This window comes from Plectropomus leopardus, chromosome 3 (assembly GCF_026936395.1).
Source record: "Plectropomus leopardus strain MGB_pleo_1.0 chromosome 3, ASM2693639v1, whole genome shotgun sequence".
NCBI lineage: Eukaryota > Metazoa > Chordata > Actinopteri > Perciformes > Serranidae > Plectropomus > Plectropomus leopardus.
Genome location: NC_142178.1, coordinates 30,193,653 through 30,200,117, shown reverse-complemented (window position 1 = coordinate 30,200,117; position 6,465 = coordinate 30,193,653).

The following is a 6,465-nucleotide window of genomic DNA, read 5'->3' as shown; positions in this document are numbered from 1 at the left end:
GAGTTCGATTCCAGCAAGTGGCCCTTTGCTGCATGTCCACCCCTTTCTCTCCCCCTTTCACACTATTGATCTGTCCTATCTAATGAAAAACAAAAATGCCCCCCAAAAAAGAGAAAAATAAATAAGGACAAATTTTAATCTATTTTTTAAACCATGTTTAAAAAATAAATAATGAATCTACCTTGTACCTTGGAAATAAGTATGAATAAATAATGAAACTAAAATTCTAAAATGCTACATAAAAGCCAGACTAAAGCTGAAAAATCCCAGTTTTCATCTCCTCCCAGAACTACTGTCCTATCTGACCTACTTTTCATTCTGTTGTGGGGTTAAACATCTATAATTCTGCAGAATGGCCAGATAGTTACTGCTGAAAGTTGTCATTCAATAAGTCAAGTTTTACTACATTCAAGCAATTAATGAAACTCTCGGCGTGCTATTTCCTAGTAGTTTGCAATAAGGGAACTTAAACTTGGAAAAACAAAACAAAAACAAAGCATTAGATGTTTCTTTTGTAGTGTAAAGAGTCTTGTCTTTTCTGAGAAGTCACCGTTTTTGCAACCAGACTACACACTACTGCTCCTTACCAGTACTCTGGATCACATGCTGGTTAATCAGTGTAATTAAAGTTGGGTGAATTCCTGTATGTCAGAGGGTTATCGAGTGGGTGTCTCCCATCGCTGGTGTTTCACTGAATTATGCAGCTGACACTTCCTGTCTGTGGGCTCAGTCTTTTTCCAGACACACACACACTTCCAAACACACTCCACCTGCCCATTGCATCAACCTAAACTCCACTTCATCCTGCAGTGATTTTAAAGGGTGAAATCACCCCAAATTATGAGAAGACATATTTTCTAGTTTACTTCTGGTGGTATTCAGTGATGCAGATACAGATTTATCCAGGTTTTGTGATATCTGTCTGAGATTTCAGTCTCCACCCAAATACAGTGGAGGTTAGTAGAAGTTACTTTGTGGTGAAAACTGCATGGAAAAATAACATTTTAAACATTTAGCAACTTTTCTCTCAAAAGCAGAGTCCCTGCTACTTCGAATGAGTTTTAACAGAGAACATTTTTCAGTAAAAAGAAGGTCAAACTGGCTCTGGATACAGTTTTTGGAGAGACACATGGGATTCTTTTAAATGCCATTTTTTAGTCTTTCTAGTGTCCAGTCCTCCAAATTTCTGCTCATGCCTCCAATTTATCCATTTCCAGTGATTCAGATGCATCTGGTGTTGTGATCATATGCTTGTTTCTTTACAGATTGAAAAAACAACTCAGCCAATCAGAGCTTTAAAGAGGCATTATTTCATCTTCCTGTGAAAAATAGTGACAAGTGCCATACTGGAAGTTTTAAGTTAATTATAGAAATAATGGCAAAGGTTAAAACTCCGCTAATCAATATTTTTTATATTAATACAACAACCACAGTTTTAGTTTATTATCACCACTTTCAACACAGCAGGAAGGGGCAGTGTTTTGAAAAAGCTTTAATAAACTACTGTGCACCACCTGAAGCACTGAACCTCAGCATTTAGCTGCTAGTATTTCACTCAGAAGCTGGTGGAGATCAAAACTGAGCTAAAAAAATGAATATTAGACTTAACCCTAACCTATGTGGCAGAAACAGGATTCCAAATAAATATTATTATACCGTGTAACAAACAAAACTGGTTTTGTTTTAGTGACTCATGATTTATAGGCGGCTTTGTAGGCACCGAATGTGGAAGTTTTTAAGCAACTTGTCACTGTTTGTCCATTGGGTATAGTGCCACAAACATCACTGTGTTTCCAGTCCTGATAGGCCCAACAAAACTGGGTTCTTTATGCTCTCAGACATTTTTCTAACCAAAATCAAGTGTTTTTTTGAGCCTAAATCTCAGCAAACATTAATGACAGCATTGTTGAAACATACAGAAATGTAAAGGAAAAAACAACAACAAAAAGAGGATTATTGATGTAATGCTGGTTTAAAACCGTTTCAATTGTATCATGAGTATAACTTTTTGTGATTGACAGCAAAAAGAAAAACTGGCAATTTCATAGTGCAATATTCTGAAAATAATATTAAAAAAGGAAAAAATACAGACATGTAAAGTTTCAAACGATCTCCTTTATAAACCATGTCTGTGGTTTGCAGAACATAGCTTCCAATACCAACTTGTATCTGTTGATTGGGTTAATAAATAGGCAACTCTTTGCAAAAAAGTCATATCAGCTTTATGATGTGATTATGTTTTGTATTTACAGCTTATTGACCTGTCCCCAGTTAGTCAAAAATTACTTAGTCAAGCTTTAAATTAACTGCTCCTAACAACTGCAATCTAAAGTGCTGATGTGTCCGCAGATATTGATCTCCATGACTTTGTTTGCTATTTTTATAACTCTTACTGACTGCTTAGGGCAAACCCATCCCCTAACAGATATAAGCAAATATAAACATCATGTTAGACTGAATAACAAAGTGAAAGCAAATTCAGTCTGATTTTTTGGCCAATTGTTTAATGCTGTGATCACTTATAATAGAATTTCCATTGTATTGGGGTGGAGTCAGAAAACTGCATGGTTACATATCGCTAAAGGAAATCAATAACATGTTTTGGGGTAATTTAGGTCAACCGCCTCTCTGTTCACAATAATTCCACCCAATGAGCAGTAAACTGACAACATGGAGTCACACTAATAACTTCACCTGCGCTAACAATAGATGAGACAATAGAGAACGTGATGGATGTGGTTGCTGTAAATTCTATTAAGGCAAACTTGCTGAACTGCATTGCAGTGACTGACGACATTCTCAGTATGTCAACATCCACAGAAGACTGCTGTCGTGTCAGTAACTATTGCTCATCAATATGCACGTCAGGAGGCCCAATTCTTAAAACTGACTCACGTTGTGTCTTTTGGTGACGCAATCAGTTTTATGGCAGAAGTGTTGATAACAGTTCACACGCACACCTGAGCTCGAAGGAAACAAGGAGCGCCACAAGAGCTGGTTTCACTAATGGCTGTGTTTTGAGATTGAGCACCTGGACTCTACTGGCGCTCAGTTATGGCCAAATTTGCAGGAGGTGTTGAGTTATTTTCTGAAGCAGCTCGGTGGTGAGTGGTGCTCAGCAGGAATGCTGAAGGCAACAAGGCTGAATTCTTGAGAGAGATTTCTGAGAAGACAACCTGTTACCTGAACGGCACTCGGCTACTTCCACACCCTCTCCGGCCTTTCATCTCCTGGAGCATGCTGACAAGCACCGCACATCCTGTCTGCCCTCGCACACAAACAGTAAAAACATCATGAGAGGTAAACACCCACCTGAGCCAAAGGCAGACACACCCAAGCGAGACCATACAGTGCGCACACACTCACACACACGCTCAGAAACAAGCACAGACATAGTGAAACTAAACAGACAGGTAGGGGGAAAAAAAGCTTGTAAATACACCAATAGATCAAATCACGACACAAACAGTCGTGTTGAATGATTGATTGATGGAAAAAGATTTTAGAGCATTGATTTAATCAGGTAATGCCAAAAACACGATTGGCTGTAGATTTGTTGGCCTTTGCTCAGGTGAATCTGGGATTTGAAGACATTGCGGGCTTTGCGCAGACCTAAATAAGGGGGTCCAGGGGGATCCTTACACTGTAAAAATGAACTTTTTGTTTAAAAAAAGATTATGTCCATGCTGCCTCAAAATTTTAAGATGACTAAATTTGAGAAGAAAAGTTGAGGTAATTTTGTATTAAGTCGACTTGTCTTCTCAAATTCATTCAACTTAAAAATTTAGGGCATCCCAGAAATTAGCCCTTTTATGTTGAAAGTTGAGTTATTTTTTACAGTGTACTGGGGTTTTTTTTTGTTGTTGCTTGTTTTTTGATGAACAAGCTAAATTTTTATGCTTTTTTTGATGCACCCTGACTCATTTACCCTTAACCCTTCAAAAACTGACCTCCAGCAGATGGCTGCAGTCGCTGTTTGCATGACTCTGTTTAAAGATATCATGACCTAATGTTTATTTGTCATATGTGCCATACAAACATGTTTTTTTTTGCTTTAATTACACCAGTATTTCCCAGCAATGACTGTCAGAGATCACTGTTTGCTTATTCCTGTATATATATCAATCTAAAATAAAAAACAAAAAAGAGAGCATTCATTATTATGTAGGAACAATAGGAAAGATATTGCCATTATGAATGTATTGACTAAAGTTGGAAAAAACAGATTAATTTATGTTAACAGAGATGGATTATAATTAAGTACATTTATTTAAGTTCAGGTATGAATGAAATGACAGATTTATTAGATGCTAGGTTAATATTAATATTATTATTCGGCCTTTTCATTTTTTAAAAATATGTTGGCCATATATTTAGATCCGAGGCTATTTCCAGGCCTAATGACGCCACTGTCTTTGCTTTACTTGTAAAAATACAAGTTACTTTTTGAAATTTCACCTCAATTCTAATGTGGAGAAGTGGCTAGACCGAAGACTAATCCAGATAGTGTATAAAATTACATCTGTCTGTGTCTGTCCTTCTTTAAGTGGCTGTTTTCAGTGGTGTGGACAAGAGATCCAGCAGCTCACTTAGTGAACTCACACAGACACACACGCGCACACACACACACACACACAAACACACACACACACACACACACACACACACAGAGTGCTAAGTCAAAGACCTCTCCTAGAGCCACGCAGGCACTGCAGCCCAGTTTGTAAGCCCTGCCATGTGAAGCAGAGGGCCGGCCAGAGGAAGATGAGGGGTGTTATGGGACGGAAACAGCTGGTGAGAAGCCCAGAGGATATTAATCTGAGGGGGGAGACAGGATGGCAGGAGAGGCTGTCTAATAAAGCATGGTATTACTGCTGCAAAGGTGTGTGTGCATGTCTGTCTGTCTTCCAGGAGGATTACTGGCGAGCTAGAGAAAATGTTTGGACTCTGTGTCCATCTGGCCACAACCAACTTTATGCCCGAAGTTTAAAAAGTTCCCACATCTTGTAACAAATCTAAGGACATTTTGGATGTGTGCTAGAGCTGTTTTAGGAAATCTGTAATCATCTCAAGTTCATCCGATAAATCTAGCAAGGCACATTTCAAGTTTTACAACCCTTCACACACAAAAAGGGGTTTTTGAAAATTAGATAAAATAAAGCAATCCAAATTTTCTCTGAGCAATTAAAGTTCCGGTTAAAAGGCAGAGGTGGAAGATGGGAGGGGAAGCTGGGCGGCATCAGTCGCACAGACAGTAATGACGGCGCCACTGCTGTTTAACAATCAAAGATGGGAGGCGGGAGCTCGCAAGGAAGTCTCTCCTCGAAAAATACAGGTGTTTGGTACAATCAAAGCGCAGCTTGCAGAAATGACTGGGTTTGAAGTTGAAAGGGGAGGCAGGAGGAGAGGGGGGCCGCTGTGGTGAGTGAGTGCCTGTATGAGAAAAAAAAAGTGACTCAGAAGACAACTGTGGGCCGGTCTCTCCTCCGGGATTTTGAATAATTAACAAGGATAAGGAAGTTGACTACTAGGTGCTTACTGTTTACTTTGTTTGGATTTTTTTCTGCCTCTGGAGGGGAAGTGAGGCTTTAGCCGGCCTAGCTCCCTGGAGGCTGGCGTGTTGGCAGGAGGATTTGTCTGGGACAGCGATGTGGTTCCCGTGGGACTAGAGACAAGTCAAACCAGCCAGAGGCCACTGAATCAGAATCAGAACCGACTTTATATGGGGGGAAATTTGTATACAAAACACATGTCCTTTAAGGAAAGTCCCACATTGTACACACAGAAATGCGGTCACACACAAACTGAAAGCTTGAGAAATCAGACTTATGTCTCACATAAACTATTTTGACCTTCAGCGAAAAGCTTCAAAAACTTGTTCCTGACTAATTACTGTAATTAAAAATACAATAGCTACTAACAAGCAATGATACAGCATGTTTAGGGTGTGTAAGACATGGGCAATATTCCAGCAATAAAAAGTGTTATATAGAGTGATGCAGCAAGGATGACATTTATTGGCAGGCCAACTCGGAAGTTAGCGTCACACTGGTTCCCTCACCAAAAAGACAATAGTGTTTTTCCATTAGATTCTGGATTATTGCAGAATAAGTTTTGAGGCAATCAGAATTTTATGTGATACTTACAAGTTTTGATCAGCAAGGTAACCCTTAAAATAAACACTACTTTTATGACTTTTTAAGCCTAAATGCAGTCGCCAGAATTAAAAAGTAAATGAACTACACCACGGTCGCATGACTTTAACGTCAGAACCACAACGAGGCTGTAAAGCTGTGTTATACAAGGTGACATTTTGTAGTCTCATTTAAGCCACTTCAGATTCAGATTCAGAAAACGTTATTGTCTGTCGTAACAGAAAATCATCTTAGATGTGGCTCAACATACAGTGCAAAACAAACTCGGACAATAAACAATAAACAGCATGTGTTCCTAAAAAAACAAAAC